We start from the raw sequence: 16,941 nt of genomic DNA on the forward strand, positions 1-16,941 counted from the left end.
TCACAGCTCTTAAAAAATTTTTTTTAATCCTGAAGCTTTTATTTATTTGTGCAAAAGGAAGCTGATCTCACTGAGCTGTAGAGTTCCTGGGGGCATATAATGACATCCTGATGACTGCAACCTGGGAAAGTGCCTATACTTGTTTAATTTTAAACACATGACCTGCTCCACTGAAGTCAATGAGACCACACTCCACGCACATTTAAGTGCATCTGCTATTTCAGGGGTAGCTACTACATCTGGAGCATGCACATTCATTTAAGCGAGAGTGCTATTTTTTGTGTGCAGTACCAGTGCAAAGTATCTGGTGTGCCAGTGTGCAAAAAACCACCATTTTTTTTGTAGTGAGTATTTGCAGTTGATCTTTAAGGCTCATTTTTCAATATAACACCAAAGCCCCAAATGGGTGCCAGAAACTTACACCACATTAGGGAAAGAACCAGAAAACAACCATAGTCCTTCTACCATGACTCACTTTGGAGTCTCCACCAACCAGAGAGGTGGAGCTGGGAACATTTTCCATACTCAGATGAATGCAGACATTGTAATTGTTCCTGTAGCTACCAAAAAACCTGCCATATAATTTAAAATAGGATAGTTCAGTTCAATGGATACAAATACCTTTTTCTCTCTGTGCAATAGTATCACTTTTGGAAGAATAAAAAAGTGCTACTGGCGGTAAGTACAAGACTTTGGCTCCTCAACCTTTGCATCATTGCATACTGGCACAATTTGGTACTCTGTATAAGGTCTGAGAAACATTGGAGCAAGATGCAGTTTATACCTTTTGTTGTCACATACCTTTTCCCAGATCTGCTATATGCCATGTCAACATAGTTTCAGTTATCCAAGCTAGATTTTCATCTAAATGGTATAGAAATTGACTATTGTATGCATTTTAAAAATCGAAAGATTAAAATTACTGTATCTGCTAGACACCATTATTGTTCCATTTATCATCCACAAAATTATTTCCAGTTTTACATAATCATTCCACTTTTATGACCCTGCTGCCATTGTAAAAGTAACATATTGATATTTTCTAATATGTATTATTTGTAGCTATATGGAATAAACAGCAGCTAGGTTTTTATTTTCCTGTATCTCTCCTTTCCTATTAACTGTTTTTAAACTTGTACACCAACCCCCTGTCCATTTCTCAGTCACATCCTGAAAAACGGTGTTGGGTTAATTAAGGATACTACAGGCTGAAAAATGCTAGCAATAGAAAACAGCCAGTAAACACAGACGTCACTCCTGCCATAGAAATTTCATGCTCCACTAATACAGATTTCACTAAATGCCCAGGCTAAAAGATCACATCATAAGTGCCAGATTATGTAAGTTTTGAATGTTAATGTCAAACCCCTGCCATCCTGTGCTCCACTGCATGAAGACCTTGCCTTTTGCAATCTTTATGGCCATTCTTTGAGACTTTTCCTGTCTTTGATGTTATCACATGCTTTTCTCGTCTGTACTTATAGTGGGATTTCCCTCACTTTTATTTTATTTTAATTTTGCTCATGAGTGCAGCTCAGGAGAATTTTTGAAAATTTAATTTAAAAAAAATTTCTCCATGTAGTCTGAAGAAAGCTGCATGGTTAGCATGGGATGAGCCAGTTAATGAGAAGCATGGCATGGACAACCTATAACTTAATGAAAACAAGTGGACTTATACCAGAGGGAGACAGATGCACGGCAGTATTCTTGAGCCAGGTTCCTGACTGGGCTAAGCATCCATTATGGGACTCTGTCAGTGGGAGAATACTGGGCTACTTGGATTTTTAATATGGTTTTATTACACCATTTTCATCTACTGCTTCTCCTACTACCCATCCTTTTCCTGTGTTCATTAAATTACGCCTCCTACTTTCACACAGCAGGTCACTTATGTGTAACTTATACCACCATTATACACTTGGCCTATGAATTTGGCTAAGAGAACACCCTGCTTTCCAATCTACTTAATCATGTGCGACACTATACGTCAATTTTTCAGCATATTTGAGGAGAAACAAGAAAATCTCCTTATATATTTTACATGATGATCTGATTTGTATTTGTATGTGTCTGCACCCTATTTAAAGGTGAATATTGCCCTTGTATGTGAGAAAAAGAATAAATGGAGTCTTGGTGGTCCTATTGTCTAGTTAGGCTTCAGCAAAAGAAAAGTGAGCAATTAACCCTCCAAAGAATGTCATTAATAGCCCTGACCATATAAACCATGATTAGCAAACTGACAGCTCCAGCCACTCTTCTTTACTTTCTTGTAGTGTATACTCAGAATATCTTTAAACACATTAATTACCTGTACTTTTTACCATCGACAGATTCTCTGTTTGCCACAGGATTTTCTCACCTAGCAGACCTAAATCCAAAGAACTATGAACAGCTGAAAATAGAACAGTATGGGGAAAAAACCCCAACACACTATGCTGAGAGCACTTTGGGACTATTAGCACATCATTATGAAACTCAGCTAAACAAATAGCCAAACATAAAGCATCAGCTATTTTGGGGGGGTTGTGGGTTTGTATTTTTTGTTGTTTATTTTTTTGGTGTTAAAAAATAATTTTTCTCAAGATGGACAAAACACAAAGAGAGAAATTGGGAAGATGGAAGCACAAAATGTGAGATCAGGGAAGCAAGATGTAATGTATTTTACATAATATATAAGATATTGTAGTCTGTCTGATGTGGACTTCTGAAAGAGTTTTGGCGGTATGAGGAACCACACTAGCCTGGAGAAAAAAGGCTGAGCTGAAGGCCAAATGTAAAATAATCATTGACTGTGCACGCACTTAGTGTAATCAAGCAGCTGCAATCTATCCTTGTATTAAAGAGCTGAGCCCTATTAGATGTACGAGCAAAGCAAAAAGGTCAAAACATTGCTCACTGCATGAGCAGCCCTGCTGCACCCAAGGTGGTTTTGGTCTTTAACCTGTCTCATGAAGAAACTGAATAAGCAGGTGAAAAAAAGCCTTTCAGCAAAGAGACAGAAATTTAAGCCTTGGCAATGGAGACATAACAGACAGAAAAGTCCCATGCACACTACCAGGCAACATTACCTAAAAATATGTATAACAAGAATAAACACCAATATTCTGATTCTTGTAAGCTGCCACAAGCCAAGGCACAGGAGCACAAATTGCTCTCTTAGATCCACTGTCAGGAAGAAAGAGAAGGAATGTTTCAAATCCTTCACATCTGCAAAACAGTTGGCTGTGGATCAGTTGGTTATGAAGAAAGGTTAGGTCAAAGCCCTCTACCCCCTTCATTTTTGTGATACAGCCACTGAATGAAGCGTTCTCTTGATGTTCCCAGGAAAAAAGTGTGATCCATTATGGCTATTTGCTGAAACTTATCTTCCCTAAACGTTTGGGGTTTTTTTAGAAATCCAAGGCAAGAGTATGCTAACCCTGCCTGTGCCACACCCTGAGTGAACTTGGCCACAGTATCAGCCAAGCACATATTAAAAATCTGCCAAAAGTCCTGACTAAAGGATGAAGTGTAGTCACATGACAGGAGCAGTGGTGTGTGAGCAGGGCGTGGCTCAAGCGCCTTTGCCACACAACAGCTGGGCTACATGCAGCGTTATGCTCCACCAGCTTCTTCCTTCTAGAGCAGGCATGTTCCCGGCAAAAGCTGTAGATGTTAACATAGAAGCCCATCAGATTAGTCCTGATGCAGTAAAAGAGGCATTACAAGACACATTTAATTTTGTAATAAAACAAATGTCACTAGCTAGGGACAGGAAGCAGAGAGGAACAACACAGAAGGACTAGTTCAAACCTACAAGTTTGCAATGTTGATGTTACGTGGGGACTGAGTTCCCTAAGCATAGACATCTTGTGTAATTTGAGTCACAACAAGATGTATAAAGTGGCCTCGTGGAGCCATCAAATATGCACATATCCTATGGTGCACCAGTGTCCTTCCAGATCAGCTGGAGATCCCATGGGTTGACCCTCAGGCAGCTCAAATGGTGCAGAAGTCTACATCCAAGCATGTGAACTTAGGTGGGCTTTAGGGTGACCTACATGATTGTCTAGTGTGGACTAGACCTCCATTGACCATGGGTGCAGTTTAGACTCATGGCATCTACATGGGGACAAACGTTTCATCCTTTGCTGAACCCCACCAGTACCATTAGGTGAGACAAATCCAGGCATAGAGTCAGTGTATATTGATACATAACATTATTTCAAACTCTCTTGAACAGAAGGCTCACTGCAGCACAATGGAGATGTGGACAAAGACTAAGTGATGGTTTCTCCTCTCAGCTTATATGTCAAGTTTTGAAGATTTAAGATCAAACATACAGCCCTTGATCAGAAAGAGCTAGCTTACAGATCTGCCTTGACAATATAATATACCTTAAGTGGGCTTTGCAGAAGCCCATCAGATACTATTTCTGCTGGTTGCATTCCAGCAAAGCACTACATGGATAAATAGCTCAAAGGAAGCATTGTTCAAAAGGAGTGTTCAGTGCTTTCTACTAATCTTAGCTTTTTTGATACAGTGAAGTGATAAAATGATTAAAGCTAATTGCAATGTTTTAAGATTTAAAAAAAAATCAAGTGACAACAGTTTTCTGTCTTTTACCATTATTCGTTTCCAAACCACATGCTTAGGAGAACTCCTTGTACTTGACAAAAACCCGTTGTTTCTGCTGGCTTGTGAGAAAGCTAGCATCAAGCCCCGTTTAAAGGGGAGTTCTCAGGGTCTCTGTGTGTGTCCTCAGCAACCACAAACCAAATGGCCACAACCTGCTCTACGAACAGTGTACTAAAGGCTAAAGACCACCAACTTAGCATTCCTCTGCTTGCAAGCAAAACAAAACCTCAGTGACTTCTTACAATGAAGTTAGAATTTCCCATATCTTGTTTTTAAACTAGATCTGTTCCCAGGAATGAATGATCTAATCGACAGGATTGAAGAAACCACCTGGAGGATGAACTGGATTGCAGCTGTACTGAGTGTGGAGTCCCTGGTAGTACCTGGATTCCAGAAGCAGAGCGGGAATAATGCTGCTGCTCTGGAAAGGCTCTGAAAATGCTTTCCCTCCAGCACAGTGCACATGCATTAAACACATGTGTACACAGACAGGGGAAGGGGGAAGTGGCTCTGTCAGGCCACCTGAAATGAGAGGCTGCAGGTCAGTTTCTTGCTACCATTTTAAGCCAGATCTGGCTGCTCTGGGGGACACGTGGGTGAGGTCAGCAGACAGTATAGCCCAAGAGAAGCACATCCACTGACCTGCCACCCAGGCTGGACCAGGTCCCAGTCAGTAACTGGGATGTAGGGTGCTCTTATCTACTTTTAACAGATATGATCCAGTTCAGGAAATCTGAGATCACATTAAAGTACAAATCAAAGTGCAGCAAAAGGAGATTATCAGGAGATTGAGTTGAAAAACCCATGCCTGAACTGAATAAAAATTGATATAGAAACACCAATGAGTTACCCCTGTAACTGAGCTCTGTGTGCATGAAGCCATGCCTTGCCCTTAGCCAACAAATATGACTCTTTTTAGATTCTATGTTACTATTAAAAAATTAAAAAGTCATTTTCACAGCAATATTTGCACTAATCTATGTGTACTTTTCAATAGATATTCTATCTGTCCTTGGAGGGTTTCTGCTTTAAACACTGAGTCCAGAACACACCTGGTTATTTTTCTTCTGTGAGGGAAAATTATGATTTCTGTTGAAGCATGGGACTCTTCCTGCAGAGCAGGATGATGATGGAGGACTCCAAATGTCCTGGCTGAGTGGCATGAAGCACAAGCTGGTCCGTGACATGGCAGGGATAGCAGCCAACTGTTCTCTGTGGGGAAGCAGGGAGCATCTGCTTTGCTCCTGGAACAGCTGAGAGACACGGAAAGGGGAGAGCTAGCCAGGGCCCCAGCTGGGGACCCATCAGCACAGAGGGGAAAGCAAATGTCTCTCCTCAGGCCCCAATTAGCACAAGCATGAGGAGGGAGACTACCTCCCCTGCAGGCTGCTGAATACTTGGCCAGAGACAGCAATGAGTGAGCAACAGTGGGAAGAGAGGGGGAGTGATAACACAGGGGGAGAGCTGAGAGGAAGAAGGGAGTGGAAAAGATGGACAGTGGGGCTTGTGTGCTCTGAGATAAAATACCAACCACACTCTGTCAGTAGATGCATTTCAACCTTTCCCAGCACAAAGCTTTAGTCTAATGACTTTTCCAGTAATCTAATACTCCTTACCTTAAGCCACACAGATCTCAACTGAGCAACTCAGCTGTGTCTCACTGGCAAAGAAAGCAAAACCTTGTTGTTGTTGTACTAATAATACAGTCCTCATTTCCATGTGCTTTGCCATCATTTCTCATGTTGAGCCACAAAGAAGTTGATGGTGTGGGGCCAGGCTTCCAACCTGTGCAGTGTACCTCAGGGCTGGCAGTTAAACCCTCAGCAACAAGCAGGACAAATATAGTTCATGTAAGCAGCACACCAGTTTCAAATAGAAGGAAAATCCATATTGACGTGGTAGAAAATGCATTCTTCACTGCAGACACCAGTGCTGGCTTTGAAGGTGGTAAGCCCCATAGAGAAGGTGAGAGGGGACAGATGTGGACCGCAACCTTTGTGTGGTGCCCCCCAAGAGTTGCATTAGTGTTGTTTTTACACTCACCAGCTAGAAACACAAGACCCACACTAGGTAACAGCTCTGCTAGCAGAAGGATTTGGAAGTGCCGCCACTTCAAATTATATGTAAAATTATTTGAGCGTTCATTAAAAATCTTGTCTGTTATCTGTATTTTTTTGTCTGGAAAAGGAAAGACTTTGATCTTCTTTTTTTCCTTGCTCTGTAGAGCAGAATGGAATCGGAAGTTGATTTTGCCAGCTGACATCTTTGCTGATCATCCCTCTTCAGTCTCTAAAATCCATTAACTTAGTGGGGCCACATAGTGACCAATGCACAATGTCAGCCTTTTCAAAGAACAGTGTAGAAGCATAAAAGGCAAAGTGTTGACACTGAAGCTCAAAGATGCAACATAACACTTTGATATGTCATATCCACTTATGTATTCGGTGTTAGGAATGCCTAGACAGTATTAACAAAAAATAAATCTCTCAAGTAAGACAACAGTAATCCAATGTGTGCATATTTTGTCTTTTCAGCTTCTAAAAAGGTTAAACAACTATTAACTTATATTTTACCAATTCATTTACCAGAAATTATTTAAAAATAAAATATTATAATTATTTAAGAGATAAGTTAAGCTCTCTGCAGTATTCATCTCCTTTCAAAAGCCTTTTTAAAGATTCAATGAGCACTGATGTCTTTGGCTAACTTGACAGGATGCAAGCAATTTTTATTTCTTGAGTGATTGTATCTCTGAGCAAACAAACTTGCCTGATACTTTGTGTCCTTATCTCTGACTGAAGCCAGTAGGGACCGGAGCTGTTTATAGCTTAACAGCATTCACTGATACACAGAAGGTCTTTATTTTTTCATGAAAACCTATGAGGACACAATTATTTTTCACTGTCTATAGTGCATCTCTTCACCTGTGCCATGCTCATATAATGTCAGTTGGCTGAAGCAGCAGGCTCAAGAAGGAAGGAAAGAAAAGCCGAGAACATTGTGCTCTGGCAGATGACTTTGGTTTCTCAGCAAGTCTGTGCAAGCATCAAGTGATTCACAAATAGTTCAGCAAATGTTGGCTTTGCTGAAATCAGATAGAGGACAGTTCCAAGCACCACAGGAAAGCATATGAAGCCAGAGCCAGTGCTGGGTTTGCTGGAGCTCTGGTGGGTGCACGGTCCTCAGGGCCCTGCTCTTCTCCCATTCTGTAAAACATCTGCAATGACTGGGCTTTGCTCTTCCAACCTCAGAGTTGAGGTTTAGCTCAGGAGAAGAGACAGTGCCAATCCAAGCTCTGTCCCGTCTTCCCTCACCATGTGTCAGGACTGACCATGCAAGGTGCTGAATGCTGACGGTGCACAGAGGCTCAAGAGAAGACTCCAATTTTGTGTGACCGTGTGTGTCAGTGCCTGGTTACACACTGCCTTCTGCTCCTGGGAAAGGGCTTTAGCTCAGTCTGGGCTGAATGCTCAGTGCTAAAGAATTGGATGGATCAAATTTACTTTGCACTTGGGGTCATCGGGAGTACCACACACATGGTGCACAAACCTCCAGATCAGAAAACTTAATAATTATGGCATTTTGGAAATATTTTTTCCCTGGTAATCCAGAATCATTATCTGGATTGCCATATTATCTGTTCATTCATTACTTAGTACCAGTCTTAAAACAAAGGATCAAGGATTTCAATTAACCTTCATTCTACAGTATACTGCATGACTTGGGTTTGTGTATTAATTCTTATTTTCTTCACTTTCCTAAGACGTTGGACACAGATACTGAATAGGTCAATAGGATAATTAAATACTTTCTTCAGATGTGAAAGGGAAAAAAAATACAGCCTAATCATTAAAATATTTTAAAAGTGATTTTGTTAGGGGGTGAGGTTTTTTGGGGGGGAGGAGGGGCGGTTAGCAAATGGGCTAATGGAGGCCATTTTCTAAGAAGAAATTTAAGGTGATTTTGAAGTTACTACCTGGAGTTACTCTTTAACTTTTAAGAACAAGAAATGGGCTATATTAGGCCTACATTACAGGTCTCCCTCTAAGTTCAGCTGGTACTAAAGTAATAGAGACTTTCTATTCAAAGCCAAAGAAAACAAAACTGAAGCTATTTTTCTCTCCAGTGAAGTCTCACTTTCAGTAGGGATAAATAATTACTTTAGACTGTAAATAAATAACACATCACATTTTTGTACATCAGTTGATTTTAATATTGCTAGAATATCTTTATTTTATGCCTAAAAATGTTCTAGGTAATTTACGCACCAGTTTAATACACAAACAGAATCCTAAAATCTATATAGAAAGTTTAAACAAATGGATCATGGTGAAAATGGAAATGAAATGGTTGTTCAAGAATATCAAATTATCGATTATTAATTTTTCTGACTTATTACCCTTGTTCTGCAAAACCTGACAAGTCTTTATATAATCCTTTCTAACAACACTAATTTTAGCTCTATGCTATAACCTGCTCTGGTCTCACAGCTGACCCTGCTTGGAGTGGGGGGTTGGACTAGAGACCTCCTGAAGCTGCTTCCAGCATGAATTTCCCCCCGATCCTGTGATCTGCACAGACTCCACTTATTCCCTCTCTGAGCTGAAGCCTGTTCATGGGCTATATCTACACTGTCAAATCCCTCAGGTCCTGGGACTGACCCCAGTGCTCATGGTGGAGAGGGGCACCAGAGAGTGAAAGCAGACCACTGTACCCACACCACACCTAGAGCCAATCTACACTCACCCCACACCCCTCTGCTCTGGACTCTTGTGTTACCCCTGAGACATAATTATCATCTGTGTGAGTGGGAGAGGGGTCATTTTGTCCAAAACATCTGTAAAGTGAAGGTCGTGCTTGGTCCAGTCTGAACTATCTGTGCTGGAGACCACATGTTGCCTGCCTGAGGGTGCAGGGTGCAAGAGAAGGAGGGCAGAAGGAGCCAGACCTGGGACAGCCTTGTCCATGCATCCCTTCAGAGTGGCTCTGGAGTGGAATTTCTCTGAGCAGCACCCAGGGGACTTGCCTGTCCCAGAGAAGTGTGACTGGAGGCTTCAAAGCAGAGCCAGTGGAAGAACAAGGAGACAAGAGCTCACCTTCCCTCCCTGACCACCTCACACCTATCAGGTTAAAATCCATTCCTTGATTTAGCTCACCACCACGCAACTGAGGCTCCAGTAGAAACCCAATGGCCCTGGACATCTACTTTAGAAATCCAGGAAACTTTTCCCTTTTTATTTTTCTCTGTAAAAGATATCTTAGTGAGCCTTAAACATATAGGTTAATTTATAGGTTCCTGTACCAGCTGTACTTGCAAAGATGGAAAATAACAAGAAATAGGTAGAAGAATATTTTCTGACAGGTAAATTCCTGGTTGGACACTGAATAGTCATATGGGATGAATGATTAAAATCACCAACACTTGCAGCTCTTTTTTGCTCATTTCTCAACTGGGGTTGAGCATCTTGTTAGCACCTGAGTTAATGTTTGCAGGGCAGAGGGGGAGCTGTTCATGTAAGAAGTCTGGACTGTTGTTTCCCACAAAAGCTTTGCAGTAAGAATAACTGTGTGATCCTGTCCAGAGCAGCTGCTGCAACAGCAGCATGATAAGATCTTACTGAATCTGTAATTTTGTTTATTGTAGCATAAACTTAATGAAGCCTGAATACTGGGGCTTATGTTTATTTGTTTTGTATAGCTTTGGAATTGATATAATTATACAGAACAGCTAAACTATTTTACTCTCTTTATCCAAGAAGTTATTTAATCTTCAGAGTCAATCAGATTAGAAGAAATCTATTATCATTTTCAAGATAAATTCATGTAAATCAAGAATTTGTAATCAGGTCATCCCAAGACTATTGTGAATGCTCTTATGTTGTTATGTGGAATGCAGGCGATGTTGGGGTGAATTTAGAAGGACTCTGAAATGCAAAGGGCAGGACAAGGCCTGATTTCACCATGTGAACAACTGCGTTGGAGAGCCCACCTACTACACAGATGTTACCCAGCTTAGTTAAAACACAACTCTGTAGTGTAACAGAAACTTACTCATCTCCCTAAACCAAAGCTGAAAATTATCAAATAGACTCAGTCCAACTCAGAATAACTATACGTATAGAATTGTTGCATATCACGGTGAATGTCTAGAGAAGGTCAAACAGACAATTAATTAAATTTTTATTGAGGGCTCAGAATTTCATCTATAAGCTCAGATTTATTGCCTGGCCTCACAACTAAATCAGACATGATTTGGCCACATCTACACTGCTTAAGTCACTTGTTAGCCAATGGGATAGTTGGGAATAGCCAAAAGCCTGTGTTAACTCCCAAACTCAGGCAAAGGAAACATAGCCTATCTATTTCCTCTGTACATACATACAGGACAGATTGCAGGCTTCCTTTTAAGCTTGGAAGATACTTGCCTTTTAGGCCTGAATTGTACAAAAGCCCTTAAGAAAGCAACAGGATAAACCATCACACCTTCAGAGGTATAGTGACTGATGACTATTAAATGTAAAGGTTTGTCCTTGGCAGGGGAACTGTCTTGATAAATTAGTTCATTTTCCCATCTAAACTCTGAAAGGAGCTCTTGTATCACCAAACCAAAGGAGACCTGAAAATATCTAGAAGGGGGAAGCAAACAACCTGCAGTGATACATACAAGCACATTTATCAGTTTTCCTAGATTTGCATATTTCTTGTGCCTAAAAAGTAAAAACCAATCACCCTTGGAGTCCTTAGACAGCCTGTATTCCAGCAATCTCCCTTAACTATCACACGTCCATCAAAAACTGAACTACAGACCTGCCTGCTTAGGGATATGGGAAGAATTCTTCGATCTGCAAAGGTATCTCAGCAGTGCGAAGTACTGGCTCCTTCTGTGGAAAAGTGAGATGCAGACTTCATTCGCTAGTAACTCTGCTAGAGAGACCATGCAAGAGCTCTTCTAGTCCTAAATTAATATATAGGATGTACAGATAAAGCATTGTATTTGGTCAGATTCTTCATAGATTTCATAAAGAAAGAGGCTAAAATTTGCAATCATTGATAAGAAAGATTGAGTGATTGATAGCTGAATCTTCATACAGAGTACAAGAAAGCTTTAGGAAGGAAGCATCATGAACTCATCCAATTTGTTATTAAAACCTTAGACAGAAGACAACAGACTTCGTATGTTACACATATCTGCACATTCCAGGTTCTGGCACTGTGCTCCTCAGGTGATATTTGCAGTGTTTTGCTGTTTGACTGACAGACAGACTTTTTTAAACAATAGGAGCTGTGTCCATCATAGATAGTGTCAGACAAATTCATTCAGTTACATTTAAAAGGAGCTCTATGATGGGCAGTGATTTTTCGTGTGTGTTGCCATCTTCCTCACAGTCATTCGGATTTTGAGAAGCTGCCCAGCTCAAAATGCTGCTGGAGCTTAAAAAGTACTGAAAACGTAGAGCATGTCTGCTGCCTTCTCAGAGATCACTATGGTATTTATGGGTTTCTCATACCTGCACAAGGAAGCAGACCTATGCTCAGCTGTGGTGGGAAAGGCTGCAGTACCAAAACTCCCATGACCATTCTCTCAAGGAAAATGTGTCAAAATTTTTGCTTTAATATAAACATTTTGTGTTTACTGACACATCACTTGTTATAAAACATTTAATATACTTCACAGAAAATGGATAAGGAAAATAGGGAACGGGATTTCCAGCAGTTGGTGTCTGAGTGAGGCAACATCTGCATAAGCCGTCTTCATTTGACATTTGAATATCTGAAGACTGCTCTGAACATTGTTCAGTTCCTATGCACCACTAGAATTTTCAAATACAAATATTATCCTATTGTTTGATTTCTGAATTTGAGTCTGTATCATTGAAAATGAAACTGGGAGAGCTTATAACAGCAGGCATGGTAGAAGAGCTGAAGTTTTTAGATATCATATTGTGATTTGAATGAAAATCTCCAGTGAATACCTTGACCAGCATTGAAGGTGAGACTTTTTCAACCTTCCTTGTTTAAATCCTTCTACTTTGCAACAGTAACTAAAAATCCATGCACTTCCTAGGTGCATGAATATTAAGTTATAGAATTAACATCTTCTGCCCACTACCTTCAGTAAATTTCTAATTAGACAAGTAGAATAAAAATGTTTTCAGCTACAGAACCTGAGTGACAATGAACTACAGTACCCACATTATAGCTACTGTGTTGGGAAGCAAGAAATCCAATATCAAAACTTTGCTCCAAATCTGGGAGGGGAAAATGGTCTCACACACTTGCCAGGTGAGTAACCCAACTAGCAGGATATAAATTATATATAACAGACAACAGGCAATCCTCTTTCAGAAGTTCAGTCATCAGTGACCTTTCATATGCTTCCTAATCTGGCCTGTGCACTCTGAGGGAGACCTTGTGTGCAAATTCACAGAGGAATTCATGGAACATAACCATGTGCTGTATCTCTCAGCTATTTGGGCGCATGGATAGACACATAATGTCTTGGCACAGCAAAAGCAAAAACTTTGCAGTGATGTTTTAGACATCTACCAGGCAAAGAGACAGCAGAGAGAATTTTGAGGTGATGTACAGATGCTGAAAGTTCACTAAAACAACAGGGATCTGTATGACTTTAAACGCTTTTTATGGGTTTTAGCTTTTGATTAGGTGAAAGGGTTTTCTAGGACCAAAGCTAACTATATATGAGACTAGTCTCAATGCTGTCTATAAAATGCATAAAGTACTTAAGAAGTGCCCTGACCAATCCCTGTGTTGGGTGAAGTGCCTGTGTATGAGCTTAGCTGGTTTGTAAAGGATTTTGCAATCGCTGAGAGAGGCAATTTTACAACTGCAAGCTATGACTGTGGGAACACTTATCCAACTCATACACAACAGAAGCAACAGTAAGAACCTTTTACTGAGTGCAAAGTTTATTTTAACACATGTACACATGCATTCATTCATAAAGGATTTCAATTCAAAATTAAAGAATCCCCTTCAGGATCAAGAAGAATTGGTCTGGAAGTTAACTTACTTATTTCCTCCAGAGCATCATAGCTGCATTTTACTGCGAAAACTCTGGCTCTTCCCCTCCTTTTATATATCAGTCAATGAATTTGATCCCTCAAACAACATGATAAATAGATCAGTGTTTTTAAATCAAATTCAATCACAACATTTTAACACACACTTAAATACCTTAGGTATCAAACTTGGATTGGATTTTTTATTTTTTCATGTTAGGTATGTCAGAGCTGTATGACAAAGTGGAATTAGTAGGCTCAGACATACTGCAGGGACAAAATAGCATAAAAGGCGAAGAGAGCATGCAATGGCTTGCACTTTCCCCATTGCCACTGCCTGGTGTAATGCATGTTGTATTTGTCCTCCCTTTCATCTCTTACTCTCACTGTGTTATTCCATCACTTTGCTTCTGCTCTTTGTTCTAATAAGGCTCCCCATATGTTGCCATGAATCACTGTGATGTAAATTACCCTGTCCTGTTGAGATCCATGATGGTTGTTCAACCTGGAAAGTGGTATACCTGGGGTTTCCAAAATTCTACTAAAAAATAAAGGCCTCTAATGACAACTGTGAACAGGCTGGATTGATTTTAGGAGGAAGATGTTTTCTGGTTAAGATGCCAATTTGTTAATGAAGTAAACAACCCAAAACTACAAGGGTGGCAAAGGAAGCTAAGCAATCTGTCAGTGGTGGGAGAGGCTAAAAGAGGACAACAGAAGTAACGTGGATCTGCCTCTGCTGTACAGTGCTCAAGTCCGGAGTCTTAAAATTCTGCCTGAAGATGTACAGGCATGCCTATATCTTCTAGTGTGTGAATCTGAATTGGGACTCTCACTGATTTCATGTCTAAGGGCCTGAAATTTCCCCACTGGAGAGATCTGGTTGGAAACTGTTCATTTCCGGATTGTGGCTGCTTTACGTCACCTGAGGGCAGCAAACAGGACACCCAGTGGCACCACTCAGAATGCCACAGCAGGAGCAAACCATGTTCTGATCTGGGCTGCAACACCTGCACCCAGCACCAAGAGCTGCTGCGGGGGAGAAACCTCAGTTCTGGGACACAGCTGTTCTGCTGGTCTCCAAAATGGAAGCGTCCCACTTCTGTTAGGGCTTGAGATCCCCCTTCTCTCTCCTCTTTGTCTTTACTTCCCACTGCCACCACTTCATTTTTGCCCTTTGACCACTGTAAATCAAAGGAGTGTCAATGACACTGGCAATGGGGTAGGAGCAGTGACAGCAATGACCTAAGCTTTGCACACACTGTACTTTTTGCTAACAGTCTCATTGCAGCAGCTCTCAGTTACTGACTTCCCAGTCTCTAGCTGCAGGAAAATGTGCCCCAAACACACCTCTTATTAATACAAACAGAGTAAGCAGTGATTTGTCTTACCCCACATAAAATTAAACTGCTTTGAGTTTAGTGATAACTTTAAATGCCAGCTGACTCAAAGGTGTTTTGAAAAACTCCCCTTCTGTGTGAAAACCCATGGTGTCAGCTTGAGGCTTAGTGTGTGCAGAACTTGTTTCTCTTACCTTTGCCTGATGCATTGATGCCAGAGAGCGACTGATGACAGCTGACAGGCTGAGGGATTGATGCTGCTGCACCCATTTTTATTTCCACTTCATTGTCTGTAAACCTGGGACAGGGACAAAGGTGCTTTGCTTGGGGCTCTCATAATATACTCTGTTTCTCTCTGCTTTCCAGAAAAAAGAAATGCCATGGCTCTCTCTTCTTTGATCATTGTAAGAATGTATCCATAAATGTAAAAGATAATTACAAGAGATAGGAATATAAATATTTCAAAGCATAGAATAATATTTTAAACTGAAATGCATTTAAGTTTTAAAATACATGACTGAAATATATTTAGAATATCATGTAATTGAGCAGCTTGCTCACAATGTTTCCTGACTCTAGGAAGACCCTTCTCCCACTTTAAATGTTGTTGTCATCACCAAGGATTCTCAGGGAAAAGTATCTCACATATCAGGAAAGGCAGCTGAAAATCGTTGTTGCAATTTTTCATTAGAAATTTCTTGTGACATGCACTTTGTGGAAAATCAAAACTCACATCTTCCTTTGTCAGTGAGAATGGAACAAAACAGGCTGAAAATGAAAATATTCCAGCAAAAGTGCCCAGGTTTGTCTTTCAGGCATGCATTCAAAACCAAGGACATTTTAAGAGAAAGGTAAATGTCTCTTCTTTTTTTTTTAAGGATTTAAACCTTTTTTTCATCCAAAACAGTATTTTTTCATTGTTTTTATGTATAAACTCTAAACACAAATCTATTGTCCACTGAGCAAAAATATAGAATATCTGCTTTTGCTAGTGGCTTTTGCATGTGACAAGGAGTGAATAAATAGCCTTGATAAAGAAATTAATCGGAGTTGTTTAATAAGATAACTCTTACTGATACTCACGTGTTCATTTTTCTCATTATTCCAAAGGACTGCAAACAAATTATTTTTTTGGTAAGTTCTGAAAGCTCAGACATACAAGGCACTAGAAATTGGAACAAATACAAATTTAAATGCATGGGGGAATGTAAATATGTGTTATTACATTATGCAGTGCCATAGAACTTTAAAGAAAAGATTGAAGGAAAAAATTCAGACAGATTTGTCAATATAAGAATGAAACTTTAACCTCACAACTAAATTCAGCACATCTATCAGCTTATTGCTCAGATTCATTGTCAGAAGACATTAGTCTTCTCTATATGCCCAGCATCTCATGCAACATTTAAATATGTAATGATATTAGCTACACTCTTACACATCTGTATATGAACTGCTTTAACTAGAAAGTACTCCCCAGTAATTAACTGTGCTTAAACTTTTATTATCATCTCTTAGTTTTTGAGAATATTATTTTTAGGCAAGTCATTATGTGAACCAGCTCTACTTGTTTACCTGTAGAAGAAAAAAAAGGTTCTTTCTCAAAAAATACACTCATTCTACATAATCACAAGAATTTCACTCTAAGTGATCTTAGAGTATGTCATGAATTTCAGTCCTGATTCAGGCAAGCATCATGTCTGAGATCCTCGCTGTGAACAGGCAGTTGTGTGTGTTATAGGCCTTCTGGAGTTCAGACCTACATGCCTAGAAACAAAGATGATGTAAAATTAAGAGGAAAACCAGCAGTAGAACCATGATGGCAAGATAATATTTCTGGGGTTTGTGTTTCTAAGGTGGTCTACACTGAAGAGCTAGACCAAACTCTAACTCTAGGATTGGTTTTAACACTTCCCTTGTCACAATGAGAACCTTGCTGGCAGCAAAGTCATATACCCTGAAAC

This window comes from Neopelma chrysocephalum, unplaced genomic scaffold, assembly GCF_003984885.1.
Source record: "Neopelma chrysocephalum unplaced genomic scaffold, ASM398488v2 Primary Assembly neopelma1_80b, whole genome shotgun sequence".
NCBI classification, from domain to species: domain Eukaryota; kingdom Metazoa; phylum Chordata; class Aves; order Passeriformes; family Pipridae; genus Neopelma; species Neopelma chrysocephalum.